Genomic DNA, 20452 nt, shown 5'->3' with positions numbered 1-20452 from the left:
TGAGAATGTTGTATATCCAAGCCAATACCGTCTATTTCACCTCATTGGCATATCAAAATTACCCACTGCTACCAATTCCTATCCAATTATATGCCCTTTATTTGAACTGAGTGTAACGTGATTACACTGATGACCTCGAGTAGCGAGTGGTATCTAAAACATGACATACTGGGTACATTTAAGAACATCCACCATACTTTGAAGGACATGTGGCATCTGCTGTCTTTATTACCTGCTGAGGAGATGACCGCATCGTCTCGTTCACATCGTTTGTGGCATTTGTCGTCTCGACATGACACTTTGCACTGAAGTGATTACATAATAGGGTGATCATTAGCAACAGATTACATGTGCATGTTTATAAAGGACTACTGAGGGCTTTTAACATAATTGATATTGCCACGGTTTTATTTTTGATTGTTTCACAGCTATGGCTGAGCAACACAAACGTTTGTTGATGTTTTATTTATACAGATGGCAAAATGATCCATACAACGAGCGTATATTAGAAATTCCCACAAACATCCTGAACAAATCTACAGGCATCTGAGGTTTTAACAAATCGTATTTGTTTGTGTACTTTTAAAAGTGTTTCTAATGCTAATGTTCCAAAACTTAACAATCAAACCGCCTTCTGCTAATCCTAATGATATCATTTACCTTGCAGATAATTTTATTACAACTATATACTTGCAATAATGTTTGGACAAAACGACAGTCCTCTTTTGTTTACATGATTATATCAATAAGTAAAATCGAAGCATTCTGCATAGTTAAAAATGCAAATCTTGCAAATTAAAATTCACATAATGCAGGTGGGCCACTATTAAAACTGAAATTTAACACAAAGCATGGAATTTTTCTGATGTAAGTGGAAGTCGGGCCTATACAAATAAAAACATAGGAGGTCATGAATATAAAGTGTAAAGCTAGATGCTGTTTACCACGTAACCATTAGAAACCATGCTTAATAACGTTAACTTTCAATCAAAACATGACTCGTAAACGAAAACCGGGATATGAGAAAATGTTAATACAAAATCTCAAATAACGGGGAAAGAGCATTCGTTTAATGAAGTACATCTCTGCGAAAAATACAATTTTCCTTACTTTAGTTACCAACAGTCTTAGCTTCCATAGTCATCTCCAACTCCTATCATCATCACATGTCCACATTCCGACACTTCCAGATATCGAATTATTATTTTATTTTGTAAATGGCGTGCTCTTCACGCAATTAGTTGTAAAACATCAGTTGGTATAGCCATTCAGTTCATGCACATCAGACTGTTATATAATGTTCAGGTCATATTTACGCATCACAATATATTGAATTAATAATAAAGAAAAATTTAAAGTAATTTCAAATGAGATACCCCAGTGTTTAATTTGTCCTAAGATCATAAAAGACACCATTTTATGTAATATATTTTAACAAAACAAATACGCTTGTACCGTTAGGGCATATATGCAGTTAATGGAAATGCTGAAAGTGGTTTAATAGCAGGTGCATATGTTGAGAACCAACAGAACAAAATGCATAAAATGCACTGTAAAACAAACACAGTCACAACAAAATAAGCAGAAAGCAGTTACAAAACGTTAGCAGTAAATGAAAATCTAATTTTTAAATGACGCTAGTGAGTCAAAGTGGTTAGTCATTATGATTTAATAAATTAATGAATTTAAGGTATACCAGCAGGTAAATAAATGAACCCCACCTCCTCAAAAGGAAAGACACTAGTCATTTTTAAAATTCATTTAATCAATCAAAATGAATTTGTTGCTAAACTTTTATAAGCCAACATGACCCATGTCCAACAAAAAAGGAAACGTTTTACGTTTTCAACATGGCGAAATAATCATACAAAACATGCAGATGAAAAAGGTTAATAGTATGTTAACGTTTTGGAAAAATCAGGCAGGAAGTAATATTTAAAATTTTATATAGTATTGATGTCTTTCATTTTGGTGGTTAGTGTAGGCTTGTAAACATACCATGTATTTAAATTTTACTTAATATTTCAATGACCAAGGATACACTAGCGACCGTGGAAACCTATAGTATCCTTGATGTACGATGGTACGACGTAGGAATAACTTACAGTGGTGGTTGAGCTTTGTCATGCTGGCGTTCACGAAGGAAGTTGGTAAAACTGTTGTTTAAATAGTTTTGTAGCAGTAGATCACCTCATTACCTTCTTATTCATACCTATATTATGTGTATTATCATGTACCAATTGCATATTTTCATTAACAAACTTTCAATGCTGAGCTGAACTTTTGTTGAAGCAAATATTACGTGATGTATTGCATGACATGAGTTCTAACGAAAAGCCAAGCTGCCCTAATTCTGGATTAGTTGCTGTTAAACAGCTAATGTGTTTACTGCAAAGTGATTTCAAAATGCCAAAAGGATTCATTGAAGCTTCTTATTGTCTTGTCTCTATTGCGTTTATATATATATATATATATATATATATATATATATATATATATATATATATATATATATATATATATATATATATATGAGAATTATTACGTAGAATTAGAACTTCTTAGTAGTACCGCCAGTCTTGAAAGTTATTCAGTTATAGTCAGAGGAATTAGTTTATTTAAACATTCGTGAGAATTACAGTGCTCGAAGTAGTTCAGACTGTTTGGAGTCATACATGTACGGATTTACTGTGATTCATTTAAAGACTACCTGGGTCAATAGCTTTCACCGAATTACTGAAAATTCATTTAAAAACATTTTGGGACTATATCATAGTGATTCTTCTGTACTGTTGATACTTCAGTATATTACTCATGATATTCAGAATACCTTTGAAACTCATTCTGATTTCTCGACATTTTTGAAATTGATATAACAATTAAGACTTTAGGATTTCAGTTGCCAAAATGCAAGTTATGTTTTATTCTTTACCTTAGTATTTTAGGGAAATAAATAATATTTTAATCGCCCAAAACTTGTTGGTTTTCGCTTTTTCCTGTTTCATTTTCAGGACTAGAGAGTCGTAACAACCCTCATACAGAGATCATGACTAGATGATGAGTTGACAAGTCGTTTGAAGGATGATGGATTTTCTCATCCACAAAGATTGTGTTATCTGTTTATTAACAAAAAGTATTCGCATGCTTCTAATTTACACCAGTGTGTAGAATGCAGATACGCTGAATACACCAACAACCATGTACAATGAGCATAAGACTGGATTTCCTAAACGACATATGGGACAACCGGCATATATAGGCTAAAGTCAAATATTTCTAGACATCCCCCTCCACTTTCCGCCACCAACACCTTAAAACATTATGTAAAAGTGCTACAATGGAGCTGTCTGGGAGACTATTTCAGCCACTAGATCCCTCCATGACAAACACTTATGCGACTCCATACCATATTATAATGTTCTGACAAATTGAAGATTACATTTTGTTTCCAATTTCTAAGTCTGGAATAATATTTATTGCTCGAAATGTGAATCAAACTTGTATGACCGTCTGGAAACGTTGTGGAACGAAACTGACAGTGTAGCCGTTTATTCATGTTGAAAACATAACATGTCAAGACTCATGAAACTTCATTTTCCGGTCATTAAGTCGCTTGCCAAAGCCCAAGCTGCAAGTTGTCTCCTTTCCATCTAAACGTTAGCAGAACGAGAATCATCGAAATTTGTATGTTTGATAATATGGTAACGGAAGCAATTGTTTGTTTTCACTGACAGTTCTCGTTTACAGTGTACATTTATACATCAGTTTTATTCGGTTGATGTTTGTCTTGTTTATATGAATCTTTTGCTTACTTAAATGCGGCTGTCCAAGTGTACACTACGCTCATGCACATATCTCTCGTACTCCAGCAGATATCGAACGTTTGCTGCATGGTTTGGAGCATACCGGTCATAATTCAGCAGGCGTGTGCCAGTAGTTCTCAGAATTGTGACACTGACGGCACCTTTGTGGCCTACTTTTAACAACAAACGCTAGAATTGTTTTGCTACTAGAGTGACCGAGAAACTGTTCCTTCCCTTTTTGTATAGTAGGCGTGCTAAAACCAAAACTTAGCATGTGAAATGAATTAACTTTTATTCAAGTTAATTTCACTCACAGGGTTTTTAACGTAGCTTCAACAATTTTCCAGTCATATCGCTACGATGTCTGCAGTGTGGCAGTTTAAAGTGATGTCTAGCACTGGGGAATCATGCCGCAGACATGTTGCATGATGTCCCACCCAGTCAGATTATCCTGACACCAGGCCGACAAGTCCTAACACTAACCTCTTAATGCTGAGCGTCTAGCGAAGCAGCTGTTAGCACCATTTTTATAAGTCCTTGGTATGACTCGGCCGGGGTTCCAACCTACGACCTCTCGCAACCGAAGCGGACGCTCTAACCACTAAGTCAACGGAGCGGTCATTGGTACCGGATTTGTGGCATATATGCCGTAAGTTTTCCGAAACATTTTGCCACAGACTTTATTTTCATAACTGATTTTTTATCGTGTGATGTGAGTTTGTCTACGAAGTATTGCAAATTAATTTTCTGAGATTCTATATGGTAGAGGTAAATATTAAATGCTTACAGCTGATAGCTTAATATGTTGCAATTTTAAAATTACAATGTTTCGTTCTCTGCTGATCTTAAGGCCGTAATGTGAAGTTATGTAGATAGATACTTTGCAGGCTATATATTCTACAGAACCATCTCAGACAGATCGTTTTGAATTTGTCATGGATCTTAGTTGTTCTAGATTGCACGAATGGGTCATTTGCAGACATCTTTGAGACAAAAGTCAAAGGTACTTTCATGTCATTAGTATATTACGAAGCAGAGTTTTATGAGAACCAAGTTCCAAGTGGTACTCAGAATCTGACAGGTTTATTGCTACTTTTTGCAACTTTAGGCATCCTGTCAGTTGACGTTCGTGTATTCTGTCCTGGGAACGAATCAGGCGTTTCAAACGTTTTACAGGCTTGTGTGTATATAACTATTTATACACTGCTTACAAAGTCTGTACGTATGCAATAAATGGCAAAGCAACATATCAATGTAAACTAGCTATAACAATCCATAGGCATGATTATAAATACGATGAGCAACTGGATAAATATGTTAGCACATTATCTTCCCGAACCCAATCATTTTTCACCCACCAGTTTTCGTGGGTACCAATCTTTGTGTATATTATGCTGTTTGTAAGCCACCAATGTAAAGGAACAAAGAACAACAATCATTCTGCGGACGCAGTAGGACCTCATCCTAAATACAAACATTTAATTGTCTATAAAAATGTGATCTTTCGCCAAAGCTGGAACATTGATACCCACAAAATAACTGGTTTACCATTGGTTGAGAAGATATCTCATGCAAACAATGCCGTCTGTATATTTTCTGAACTGTATATTTCCAAAGCAGTGTTTACCTAGCCGTTATCTGTCAAGGTGGAATATAACATCTGACAATAAGAATTTAGGCTACATTAGTATCAAAATATTAAATAAAATAGCTTCTACAATGCTTCAGAATGTTGTGCCTGAATTAATAAGATTATAAGTATGAAGCATCAGTCGAGGTAGGAAATGTTAGGAAATTAAGTAGATTGATGAAAAGTGTCCCAGCAAACCAAACCGTAGAGAAAGGCTATCCATGTAGGCATATATATTTGTATTACATACTTACAGTTGTGGTTGGTGAAGTTGCTGTTGGTACTGAATACGCAGTAGACGTGGGTTGAGAGTCTGTCACGGGTTTAGAACTACGAGTAGCTATCACAATTAATGAAAAGGAGACATATCAATGATCGTACATAAATCCAATTTAGTCGAATAATAAAGTTATTGCTTATGTATGCTATTTGGTTGTTGTTTTATTTATGTTATGTTTGTAAAATACCACTGACTGTTTTATATAATTATAAAGTTGTACCCACATCACGGTTATTACAAGACATATTAGTCTTCAAGGTTTATATACCCATATATACCCATATATATATATATATATATATATATATATATATATATATATATATATATATATATATATATATATATATATATATATATATATAACTACATTTAAAAACAATACAGCTTGTGACTTTTGTCCATTATCACCAAACTGAATCATAGTGTAGCACGTAAAATAATAAAGCAAAGAACTGTGATGTATACTTATTGTGCAATGTATGCTGCTATACTGAATAAATATTTTCAACGAGATAATCTTGGTGCAGAAATAATTCTCGGTAATACATGCAATCTTTGAAGTAATTGCGAGTTTTAACTAAGGAACATACACGGTGACCTGGATTGCAATGGCAAACAACCACCTGGGTTGATATTCATCAGAGATATTGTAAAATCAACTCGAAAGGTATAAACGTTTGTTTTTAACTGGTTCAGTTTAAAGAAGATATTAAGAAAACGCTAACATCAAAGTGAACTGCATCGTATTGCAGGTTAAATAGTATCAGTTATAGACATTTGCCAAATAAGTAAATGTGCTACAAAACTACAGGGGCCATACCTGTAGCACAAGTATTAATTTACGTTTTCGTCATGTGCACAAACTATGAAGTTTCACTTTATTATTTTTTTGTACAGAAAATGTGGAATGTTTGCAAGCAGTATATTTGGAGCTGATGTGTCTACTGACCTCGCTAAAATTGTCTATACAAGTAGATACTGCTCAGTGACAAAATTCACGTACTGACCAAAGTTATAAAAACTGGGAGCTTTTTTTTAACTCCGTCGTCAATTGAGAACGAATCTGATGTTAAAATCCCTTATCTCCAGCATATAATAATAAATTTTAATCTTCTTGACTTCGAAGCTTAGACTACAACTCTGATAAGCTCATATGAACACTTTAAAATGCACTTTTGACAACACTTCAATCGAAAACCAATAAATTATATTAGTATGTTGGAGCGGTATAAGGTATACATAACATTTTGACTTATCTTGGCGTTCGAATGAAATGATTGTTAACAGAAGCGAATTTAGTTCTAAATATGGTTTAGAAAAGGCATTTATTTTGCTAAACATAAGCAACTTTTATGGCTTTTCCAACCCATTTATAACCCAATTATGAGAAAACTGGTCATGACAACTTTTGTGTGTGGAGAAAGTGTAAACCTGTTTAATAAGCATGAAGTCTAATTTACCTATTTATACATCGGCTTTTGAAAATTCTCATGCTGCTGAGACAAAAGGTGCTTTAATCTACGCCCATTTTGCGGAATAGCTGTAAGATGTGAAATGTATACACTGACACTGGCTGTGAACAATCATTCCTAGCTGCACTATTTGTCCCATTATCTGCAATAGTGAGTGTGCGTGTTTGTGTTTGTGCGTGTGTGTGTGTGAGAGAGAGAGAGAGAGAGAGAGAGAGAGAAATTACCAGTGGTAGTTTTGGGTTGTGGTCGAGGTATAGAATATGCATAATTTACACCAGTATTTGGAAATGTTGATTTTTGATACAGCTGAAATGTATATGCAAACTATCAATGATCTGCCAGCATAATTTCCATATGTAAGTGTATAAACAAAACAAAACCAAACAAAACAAAATACACAACAATGAGTGCAGTGAGGAATAAATAGAAAATAAATTTCATTATATATATATATATATATATATATATATATATATATATATATATATATATATATATATATATATATATATATATATATATATATATCACAGAGGGTATGGTCATATTAATTGTTTACTGAATAACATAAATCATTTTAAAACGTACATTTGAAGTTCTTCTCTTCCTAGCAAGGATTATCGGTGCAGTTTAAAGACTGTGATGTGACAATTTGATCTTCAGCTTGGATTTTCTTGTAATAATATTAAGAAGAACAAGATTATTATTATTATTATTATTATTACTGAAGGCGACAATAAAGATTACTCCAGTGGCGGTGTGATGTGTATGTATGTGTTATTCTCTATTAGACTCCTAGTTGTTGGACATTTTATTTTAACTGTTTTTACTTGTTGGTCCCTCAGCAAACAAATATTGTGCAGCAAAGAAATACGTCCATTGCGTTCCAGCAAATTGACGTGGGTTTTGCCTGTTATCATATACTGAGGAGGTACCGGCGATCATGGACGCAATAATTGGCTTCTCTTTTTACATCATCAGACCATAATTCTTTGAGAGAAACATAAGACAAAAGGGATAAGAACGATGAAATAGCACTGCAATGAAACATTTCAAAATATCTGAAACTGGAGATAGGATTTCAGAAACTAATTGAATGAACATGAAGCTGTACAATAATGTATGTCACTGACAATCAAAAATACAGCTCGTGCATATTTGGTGGGATAGATCAATGATCCATTTGTTTGTGAAGAATAATTGTCTGTGTTAATATTTATTCCATAGCATTAACAGCACATTATGATTTTCTTACTAAATGATAAAATCATGCACAAGTTTTCAATACTTAACATTAGCCAGATTATCAAACACAAACGGCTGATTTACGCTAATTAGTTCATACAATATGAATTACAATTGCTTTTCGTCTTACATTCTTACATTAGGTAAATTTGGCGTGACATATTGAATTTCTGGTGGACTAAATCCATCATTTCTTAAATATTCCCTGTTGGTTTAAATACTGATGACAAGGATAAGAATACAATGACCAATCAAGGTGATTTTAATATATGCTATTGTCCTCGGGGGTTTCCACATTACGTGTTCCAACCAATAACAATGTAGAACAGTTAGTTCTCACTGGGTGTCCACCGCATTACAACGTGATTCATAAGTATAAACATTTGAGAAATACTAATTTGGCCAACAAATATATCAAAACCAAATTCATAATAATTAAAGATATATGTTTATCTGTTAGGAAGAAACTAGAAACACTTTTCTTAACAAACGAAAACAGGAATTTAATATTTGTTTTGCAGTATAACCGTGATTTTTAAAACACTTTCAGATGGACAATATTTATGTAGGCGAATTACCAATCTATAATTTTCAAATTCATATTCCAGTCTAGTCTAGTACTGTTTAATAGATACAACCATCCCGTTTCATGAAATAATAATTCATCACATTAAAAATGATAACCACAAAATTTGACACTTTTGCAGCTCAGTGAAGTTTAAGCTGATCAAACAATGATGATGTGAATTTCAGTTACCTATTCCCAAAACCACCTATATCAATAGTTATCTTACACTACATGACGTACTAAGATAGTTAAAAAACATTCTGATGTATAAGAAAACAGCAGGGAAGAGTAGAAAGGAAATGGGCTTTCTCGCGCCAATATCGCTTACTCTCATATTTCAGTGCTATTACGGGATATCAAATAATGATGATTATGCTTGTATGTTATATCTATTTGTTATATCTAGAATCAAAATTTGCTCAAATATGAAATTCTTTCACGGGCTGAATTAATACGTAGCTCCTTGCTAGATAGACACCGGCGTTCGTGTTGGGTATTCTTTTTCCGTACGTAGAAGGAAGACCAAAATCAGACGACTAAACATATTTCAGGCTGTATTCAAAACCTTAAAATTATTCTTTAGAATAGATGATTATTAAAGGAATGTAATTAATTATCTGAGAAGGATTATGCGAATTGTATGTTTTAGTCTTTCAGCAAAACATATTATTGACTGCACATAGTATAAATTAATATTTTGTCCATAGAGTCCTATGAATTCGCTAATTCCTGACGGCTTCGATCATGACTACTTATGTTGCATGTTATGAAATTTCTACAACGGCAGGAAAATCTAATCAGACTGTTTACGTGTACAAACAAACAAGAATGCCACATTTCATTAGTCTACCGGTTGCAGCTTCATTGTATTAGCAACTGTTTGGGAAAAGGAAAACTAGAGTTAAAGTTTCAAAAATGTCTAAACAAATAGAAAACATGCTGGAATGACCGTGAAAATGTAATTATATGATCCAATTTTCCTAACAAACAAATGCATTGAATAGGCATTTTCTTCTTAATATCCATACAATATTATATTGCCGTTGCCTATTATGCTTGCTTGCTGAGATTAATTTCTTCTTCATTTAAAGCTTCTTATTATATTTTACAGAATTTTCAAATCATATTCCATTGTTATTCTCATTAAAAACCGCAAGTAATTATCTCAACTGCATGAAATTTACACTGTTACAACATAAATTAAATCAAGATTTTAAAACCCGGTTCCTTACTGAATCGGAAGAAGACTTAAATAGTAGTACTACTGGAATCAGAGACCAAACATACATCGATGAGAAAGCCAAAGCATTCACGCTATTTTGTTTTCGAAAATGCCAATCGATATTTGAAGAGAACGGTGCGTTTGCATAATGGGAAATGTTGATGTCTTTATTAAACATAATGCTCCTTGGTTTAATGGTAGACGTATAGAAACAAGGCAACTATATGAAAGTAATTTCATTAATTAAATTCATTCACATCCACCGTAAAGACAATGCATTACATAATGAAAGAAAACAGAATATAACATGTTCTGCTTAACGCGTTACTCAATTACTGAGAATTCAAGTATAACAATACTTGCAGAGACGGATGCTCCAATTATAACTGAAGAAGACCTGTGAAAAATGTAAAAATTAAACAAAGCACTTGTTCTTGAGACAGTTTTGAATGAATACATTTTTGAGTCATTTCCACTTTTATCAAATCACATGCTAAAACGTTTCAGCGAGATCTTTAGAAGTGGTATTTTTCCATCAAATGGGAGCAAAAGTCTTACTGTACTTATGTTTTAAAACGGTGGTCATTCGGATGCAAATAATTATGGAAGGATACCATTGCTTATGTGTATAGCAAACGTGTTTGTTTGCAGATAAAATCAAACAATGTCCGATGGGCAATTAAAAATGATATTATTATTGAAGCACAATTTGGTTTTCAGAAGAATAATAGTATAGTAGATGCCATTTTTATATTAAATTATTTGATTATAAAGCTATTATAAAGCTAGCAGAAGAAAAGAAAATGCTTTCCTGTGCTTCACTGACCTTTTAAAAAAAACGTTTGATCATATGGAAAAGATCAGTCTATGACATAAAGTAGTAAAATGCTGATTGAGTGGGAAATCGTTAACAATAATACATTTGCATTTACGTCATGCGCAAAGCAGTTAAATACTCAGGCATTTCGATTATTCACTTGGCCTTCGTCAAGAAGACAGCCTTTTCCACTTCTGTGTTCTTTTTATAGCAATGATCTGGAAATTGCCTTACAATCAAGTATAGCAGCAGGGTGACATTGTAGAAGAAATATCTCAAAAACTTTTATTATTGCTGATGATAGTAATATTTTCATAAATAACCTATGGTCTGAATGTATGCTTAGATAAGTTACATGCACACTGTATAAGAGGGTAAAATATGTAAACATTAATAAAAGAAAGGTTATGATTGTTAACAAAAGACTCAGAGGAATTGACGTTTCAATTAAATATGTAGACGTATTTCTGGACATTGTAGATAATTTTAATTATTTAGGACTAGGTTTTGCCAGCAGAGGGTCGCTTCGATATGCTACAGACACTTTTGCTAGAAAAGGTGTCAAAGCAATGAAAAATTCTGAATAATCCTAACAGTCTACAATGTTCAGTGGATATAAACTGATTTATTAAATTCGTTTGCATCTCAAGTTTGTATTATGACTGCGAAATGTAAAGCTGTTGAAAGCAGACAATATATAAAGGGTACATAGACAATATTTGAAGATATTGCTAGATGTAGAATTTTGTACCAACAATATGTTTGTACATGGTGAATTGGGCAGGTATCCATTTTATTTAAATAGATATGTGAGTATCATTTAATACTGGTTCAAACTGCTAATTAACAGTAATTATATTCTTCAAAAATATACTAATTAATGGTAACTTATTGCGAAAGTAACAATTATAAAAACTGGGTTTTTAATGTGAGAACTATACTATTACGCACAGATTTTGGAAAAGTCCGGTATTACCTTATTTCAGTCCATATATCTTGTTGTTGTTTTTTATCGTTTTTTAACCACATACCAAAATACATATTTCATTCTGACTGCCGTTCAACAGTTGTCTCGAAATTTTCTTACAGGTATAACGATATACAAGTTATGATCGAAACCACTTCTTATCTTAGAATAATTGTTAATAGCAGCCAAGAACAGATTTAGTAAATTAAGGGTTTTATCGCACTCTTTACATATCAAGACTGGTAGACTTATAGTAAAAGAAAGATATGTAAGGTCATGTGAACTTTGTATAAATAATGAGATCAAATATGTCCATCATTTTGTCATGACCTGTCCTCCATACCTCTCGCTTAGAAAGTCTTACATTGATTCGTATTATTGGCAGAAACCAAGCATGTGCAAACTAAATGAAGATTTAACAACTCTAAAACACCCAGGTACATATGTGTATAATGCATTTGAACGTGGAGTATCTTCTTTCGCTGTCTTGTTCTCTCTATATATTTGTTAGTGTCTGTCTGAGTCTCCGAAGATTCATGAGCACACAAGATTTTATCGATATTTTTAATTCATTCATTTATCCATGCAACCGTACATTGTATATAAATAATGTATTTTATTTTCTAAGTACTTTTTGGCATACGTTAAATTATTACAAGTGTGTTTTGTAAAACAGAAAATAAGCCCAGCTAGGAGGTCAATGTGTCGAACTGTACAATTCGAGTACTGACTTTTTACACAAAGAAATGCGTATGCACATAAAATAATGGAAAATGCAGTAAGTACGATCAAATTTCAAAACATTAATCCACATATTAAGATGCATAAGCATGGTATGTAAAAACAACGTATAAGTCACGTAGTACATGATTTCCCTGTTTTCGTAGATTGCGTGCCATAATTTTATATAAGGAAAAATTAACTTCATAACCAGGACACCTTATTAGGACTTATATTCAGCGCACTCTTTTGATCATCTCAAACCCTGACTAGGTCATTAAAACGTAATGTGAAATAATAATGACCATTGAAAATAACATAAATAAAGATTTACCAAGGTAATTTTGTCTCATATCTCCCCATCTGAAGTAAAAGAGGATCTTGTAGGTACCTTTCGGAAGCGTTGCCACGACAACCCTCTCACCTAGGAGTAGAAACCGAACATGTTTTGATATCACTTTTTTTGACCAAATGTGGTATCAAGGGACAAAGCAGATGGACCAATTATTCAATCCAAGCAAAAGACAGAACGGGGGGGGGGGAGCAGATTCAATCTATTGGATCTTAAACAAATTACAAGGAAATAACACAGTACAATATGTACGCAATATTGTTGATTCAAGTGTTATGTAATCCGTAGCATAGTATCATAACTCGTCCAGTTGACCTATACTTCATCAGTACAACTATGTTAATCCTAGTCACGATGTGTACTTGACATTCTTGATATTTCATGAGCTTACACGACCCGCCACTTGATGATGAGTAATTGATATTCTTGATATTTCATGAGCTTACATGACCCGCCACTTGATGATGAGTACTTGATATTCTTGATATTTCATGAGCTTACACGACCCGCCACTTGATGATGAGTACTTGATATTCTTGATATTTCATGAGCTTACATGACCCGCCACTTGATGATGAGTACTTGATATTCTTGATATTTCATGAGCTTACATGACCCGCCACTTGATGATGAGTACTTGATATTCTTGATATTTCATGAGCTTACACGACCCGCCACTTGATGATGTGTACTTGATATTCTTGATATTTCATGAGCTTACATGACCCGCCACTTGATGATGAGTACTTGATATTCTTGATATTTCATGAGCTTACACGACCCGCCACTTGATGATGAGTACTTGATATTCTTGATATTTCATGAGCTTACACGACCCGCCACTTGATGATGAGTACTTGATATTCTTGATATTTCATGAGCTTACATGACCCGCCACTTGATGATGAGTAATTGATATTCTTGATATTTCATGAGCTTACACGACCCGCCACTTGATGATGAGTACTTGATATTCTTGATATTTCATGAGCTTACATGACCCGCCACTTGATGATGAGTAATTGATATTCTTGATATTTCATGAGCTTACACGACTCGCCACTTGATGATGAGTAATTGATATTCTTGATATTTCATGAGCTTACACGACTCGCCACTTGATGATGAGTAATTGATATTCTTCATATTTCATGAGCTTACACGACCCGCCACTTGATGATGAGTAATTGATATTCTTGACATTTCATGAGCTTACATGACCCGCCACTTGATGATGAGTAATTGATATTCTTGATATTTCATGAGCTTACATGACCCGCCACTTGATGATGAGTACTTGATATTCTTGATATTTCATTAGCTTACACGACCCGCCACTTGATGATGTGTACTTGATATTCTTGATATTTCATGAGCTTACACGACCCGCCACTTGATGATGTGTACTTGATATTCTTGATATTTCATGAGCTTACACGACCCGCCACTTGATGATGAGTACTTGATATTCTTGATATTTCATGAGCTTACATGACCAGCCACTTGATGATGAGTACTTGATATTCTTGATATTTCATGAGCTTACATGACCCGCCACTTGATGATGAGTAATTGATATTCTTGATATTTCATGAGCTTACACGACCCGCCACTTGATGATGTGTACTTGATATTCTTGATATTTCATGAGCTTACATGACCCGCCACTTGATGATGAGTACCTGATATTCTTAATATTTCATGAGCTTACATGACCCGCCACTTGATGATGAGTACTTGATATTCTTGATATTTCATGAGCTTACATGACCCGCCACTTGATGATGAGTAATTGATATTCTTGATATTTCATGAGCTTACACGACCCGCCACTTGATGATGTGTACTTGATATTCTTGATATTTCATGAGCTTACACGACCCGCCACTTGATGATGTGTACTTGATATTCTTGATATTTCATGAGCTTACACGACCCGACACTTGATGATGTGGCCTTCTGATGTGAAGGTCAGGACGTGATATAGGTGAACAAAGTACAATTTTCTTGTATACTGTCTACCATCGGCAAGTGACATGTTGGTCATATGATGCTCGAAAGCCAACTTTAGTTGTCTGACCATTCCTCCTACATAATATTCAATGGTAGCGTCACGTAACATGTAACGTTCTACTTCACATGTTTGAGTTTCATAATTTATTTCGTTTTCTTCCATGAGTGAAAACAAATATTTTGTGGAATGCTTCCCAAAACTCTAGAATGAAACCTGATTTTGTTTTCATTGGGGCGGGTATATATATATATATATATATATATATATATATATATATATATATATATATATATATATAAAGAGAAATAAATAAATCAAAAGTTTAATATTGTTATTCCAGCCATGCATTAATGACAGCTCTGATCCGATGGACAAAAATAAGTGGTCATGTCAAGTTCACAAATCAACTCAAAGCTTTCAATTTTTAAAGTGACGAGCTTCATTCGGAACATAAAGTTACCAATGATAACTCTGTCAACATGCATTCGCAACGCTTTATCTGATAGGCTACTAAAACATAAGCGAACATAGAGTTCCATAGGTGACTAAACATATACGTTTTTCGGTGTCTGTCCGATCTTAACGCAGAATGTGGAAATTTGATTTTCATCGGATTGTTCTGGAGTGATGCTTCATATGTGTGAGTTCCGTAGTTTATCTGGTTTATGTGTGTGATTAGGATATGAGTGAAAAATCATGAGGTGGAAGGTTTCACAAAATGATACAGTGCAAGATGGATTTGTGAAACAAGTAACTGCATCAATGACCTGGGGAATAAGAGTTCAGTTGCAACCTTATTATTACAATTAAAACAATCGGAGACGAAGGGAAGTAAGGAAAATAATAACATCCTATGGTTCTTAGGCTGTTTTAGATTCCAATAAAGAAGTCCAACCATGAAGATATATTTCAGCAAAGTTGCCTTACAAAGAAAGAAAAAAAGAAATGAACATATGTGGGTATTCCCCACATACGAGTTGTCTCATAGATGCTACATAGATCTTTAAAGTCACATGGAAAGAATGTTGAACGTAAACCATTGTGTGACCTTAGTACACAGCATAATTATCTTAGTTCCCTGTATGCGTTTCAATCGTATCCCAAACATTGAAATACAAGTCTTGAAACCCCAGACTGTCAGACTGTGCATCCCGTGAACTCTTAACAACTACCCCAAGACTTTCAATCATATCAAACTCTGATTCCTAAAAAGTAATTACATGAGCAAATATTATATTTCTTTATTGCAAATGTGAAAAAGATAAACGTATAAAGTAAACAAAACACAATCAAGTTTCACAAAGGCAAATATTTCCTGATTATCATTAATGGAATTCCAGGTCCCAACTGGACCGCATCTGTTCTATCTGCACACTGAATATCCATAACTCTAAAGACCTTTAGACACCTCTGCTTATGATAAGAACAGTGAAAACAAGACTCAGATGTGTGACGAAATATGCTACATATAATGATTAGAAGAAAAGATACAGCGTATACGCTGAAATGCACCACTCCTGCTCCTCCTCCTTCTCCAATCGCTATCAGAGTTCCCCTGAACTCGAAATGTTACTAGCAGATATTGTTATCAACCATCCTTGCTTGATATAACACATTATTACTCCAAATAGTCAGCATGACTTAATAAGGAAAGTGACAATACCACATAGTAATCTTTACAACAATGCAATAATAATCGAAAATCAGTGGGTTATCAAAGGAAAAATGGACATCAAAATAAAAGAGACCATAAATGCCGAACACGTCGTGAGAGCTGAAATAAATTAGTTCTTCAATATTATATTATTAAAGATATGAATGATATGTTTGTCATTACATTTCCTGAACATATTTACACCATTTTTTCTCATTTCGGTAGCTGTCTTTTAAGAAATGTATGTCGCACAAACGTTTGTGAAAAGAAATATTTGAATATTCAGTTAATCAAAGCGGTGCAGCAACCCAGTCGGACATTACATGTGAAACCAAACAGCAGGCTTTAAAGCAGTCATAGGAACATGAAATGGAGTGCAAAACACGAAAACGATTTGTCATGGTTATCTACACTTTTGTAACTCCTGTTACATGATATTTATTTAAATTTTGTGATTTTATTAATGACTGTCAATTGTACGAGAATATCTTTACTTAGATGTGACTCGGGTCTGTTAAGAGCATAAAATTACACAGGATATATAAATAGATTTTGACGTATGAATTAACAATGACTACTAAAAATCTTAATAATAAGACTTAATGACGCCATTGGACTAATTTAATTGGCTCATGGGTTTAGGTAATACTAGAATAATTCAGTAACTTCCCATTTGTTGGAATAGGTCACATGAATAAGCAGGTTCGAGGCAAAATGAGTAGTAAAATCCGTCACATGGGGTATATTGTGAAATATAGTGACAATAGAAAGTGTATATATGGAAAGAACTGTGCGATCAGGTTCATTCCGATTTTGGAGTCATCCTCATTTCTTGTCTTCCTGTTGAAAGTCTGCAGTCGTGTTTTATGTTCTCTTTAGATATTATTCGAGAGGAAAACTTCTAAACGACGCCATCTTGACAACATCTCGAGTCCTGGCGTACCTGTACATTTACAGTTTTTAAATGTATATGGAACTTTTCATTTATTTGGGTTTCATACAAATTTTTTCAGGATTATTTTAGTTTCCTTCATAAACCTTAAGTTCCTCTCACATTTTCATTTGTAACAATAAACAATTAATTATTTAAGTTTTAAATATATTGTTGTTGTGTTTTTTTTTTGTTTTTTTTTTATTTATTTATTTATTTATTTTTTTTTTTTTTTTTGCTTCTTTCTGTTACTTAGTTTATGACCATAGATTTGTAACAGACAACTTACCCATAGTTGTATTAACCAAGAATAAAACCTTCATTTACGTAACACGTAGAGTTATCTCCCCCACAAACACCGCACTTGTCTCGCACTTTATTACTCAATGTCCCATCACAACCAAACACCTGAAATGTATTGATTCAAAAATGCTTGCGTCATATAAAAGATGTTAGTTTTGTTTTCTTTAAAGAGGTAAATAATTTTAATATCTGACGAAACCTTACGTGCATTTAAAGTATATAATAGCACAATGTCCACATAAAGTCAGTCTTCAAATACCCTCTGCCAGTCAACTCCAAACAACAAAACAAATCTTCCACGCATGTTATTTACTCTCTCAGTCAATAAATAAACTAAAAATTTTAAACATTTGTAAATGAGTGCTACGAAAACTGAACTAAGTGCACCACACGCGGCCCAAAACTAAATGCTTATTAACAATTTCGAAACATTGGGTTCTGAGACTAAATTTTATAAAATCTAAAAGCAGATCTTCGTTTACTCATTTAGAGACACCGATAAACGAAGCAAAACTAGTTATCATCATTGTAATTTATATGGAATAAATACAGATGTTTCGAAACTTACTTTCAGCTATTCTGCATTGAATGAAAAAGGTGCTACATATGTGAAGTGGTTTATCCTGCCCTGTGAAAACTAAACTTTGATAAGGTCTTTAGTATAGTAAGTGTATATGTTGGACAGATCATAATTATTATAATGTATAAGCTGTAATTGAACGAAAATCGTAATTTCTTAATATGCGTGATTAGCCCTTGGAATCAAAATAATAATGGAAAAGAAGCAATGATTACATCAAATTAAATTATTGAAAGAAAATTACAAAAGGTCTTGGAATACAATTCTCCAAACCAAATTTAAATGAAATATTTAAAAATTCTAATTCACATGGTTCAAACTATCAAAACGTTCGAGGTTCTGAGAAGGATGTCAAAACTCAAAACTTGGTACAAAATAATAAAGTTGCTATAAAAAAGTGTTTAAATATTCATTATTATTATTATTAGTAGTAGTAGTAGTAGTAGCAGTAGTAGTAGTAGTAGTAGCAGTAGTAGTAGTACTGATTTACTCAAAGCTTAGCATATCACCTTACAATACCCTTGAAGGCAGGCGGCAACCTTCCCAGTCGACCCGGGTGCTCCAATGCTCTCTTCATAAGTGGGCTCCAAACTTTTCGTGGTACAGGGGATCCGGTCAGGCATCAGACCATACCGCTGGTAGGTGCCGGGGTTGTAGTTATTCTTGGGAGTGCATGTCACTTCGAGGTCGCATATTCTGTTGGAAAGAGATACGTCAAAAGTGCGCTCAAGACATGATGACAGATCATGTGCTTCATGTATAATTGCACAAAAATGGTTTTAGTTTCTTTGATTAACTCTGTCTCAAAGAGTATTTTCTGAATGATATTTGATGTCTGAGCAAATATGCTACTGAACCCAAATTGTTTTACCGTGGGAATATCAATATTTACTGTCAGCATGCTTCCAATATGCTGCGTCGGAAAATGAAACCACATCCATTTTTGTCGAATAAACTCTTCCTTACATCTAAGGAGTGTGCCATTATATCGAGCTGAAACTGCACTGTTGGTTTTTGATGAAAATGATTGGCCACAACCTACTCAACTGTAGAAATTTCTGACAATCGCACGAAGTTCTTCAGCGAAGTACTTAAGAAAACAAGGTATTTGGACAAATATGTTCGTGAACCTATTAGTTTCCATTCTCTTTAAACAATCTCCCTATCTCTGGTCATCTGAATGGGTTTCAAAACTGCTAGTAATTGAAATACAAACCAAACTTCACGTTCGGCATTTAGTCTCTCTACTATATATCTTTTATGCAAAGTCATTGCACCTGTAGGAATTCTAACGCGACCTAAGCATGTATGTGTTAATGTTTGCAATTTGTGTATTTGTCTTTGATTTTTCATTAATAGTTATGACAAATACTTGCATATATGCGTTCTGAAGGTATTACTTTGTATCCAACGCAAATACGGGTAATTGTTACTATTACTTGAATCATAACATAACCTGTTGACGAGGTTTTTACCCATGTAGTGGAAGCGATTTCCAGAACCATCGTACAGGTCAGCTCTGAAAGTACCATATGCTATGAGACCAGTACAAACTTCCTAGCCCTTTGCGTGATCAGAACTGAGGTATCAGAGCTGTCATTAATGCATGGCTGGAATAACAATATTAAACTTTTGATTTATTTATTTCTCTTTCTTTATATATATATATGTACCCGCCCCAATGAAAACAAAATAACAAAATTAAAAATTAAAATTGCAATGACCATCCCAAAAATTATAACGGGTCTGTTGTAGTGCTTATTATTCTAATGAAATATATAGTTTGTAGTTATAGTTTGGCATACAAGCAATTTCGATCATGCATGTTACACTGTTGCAGACTCTCCAGTTTGATGATGTCATCCATACAATTATAAACCGCCACGGATGT

At 33.8% G+C, this 20452-nt stretch overlaps 1 protein-coding gene across 1 annotated transcript in view; it reads right to left on the bottom strand.

Moving 5' to 3' along the window:
* Positions 1 to 251: 251 nt before the first annotated feature.
* The window catches only part of LOC149799158 (A disintegrin and metalloproteinase with thrombospondin motifs adt-2-like), a 53747-nt gene continuing 33546 nt past the window's right edge, over positions 252 to 20452 (bottom strand). Inside the window, exons 11-16 of the mRNA XM_089958305.1 lie at positions 19071 to 19257; positions 17968 to 18086; positions 13062 to 13151; positions 7413 to 7494; positions 5688 to 5773; positions 252 to 305 (exon numbers count right to left, since the gene is read on the bottom strand). The gene's annotated coding sequence lies outside the window, so the exon portion shown is untranslated. The remainder of the gene's footprint in view (positions 306 to 5687; positions 5774 to 7412; positions 7495 to 13061; positions 13152 to 17967; positions 18087 to 19070; positions 19258 to 20452) is intronic.

Source organism: Sinohyriopsis cumingii, chromosome 5 (genome assembly GCF_028554795.1).
Source record: "Sinohyriopsis cumingii isolate HCF-2022 chromosome 5, ASM2855479v2, whole genome shotgun sequence".
Classification (NCBI taxonomy): Eukaryota; Metazoa; Mollusca; class Bivalvia; order Unionida; family Unionidae; genus Sinohyriopsis; species Sinohyriopsis cumingii.
Note: the sequence above shows the minus strand (reverse complement) of the source record. Positions and strands in the feature narration are given on the sequence as shown.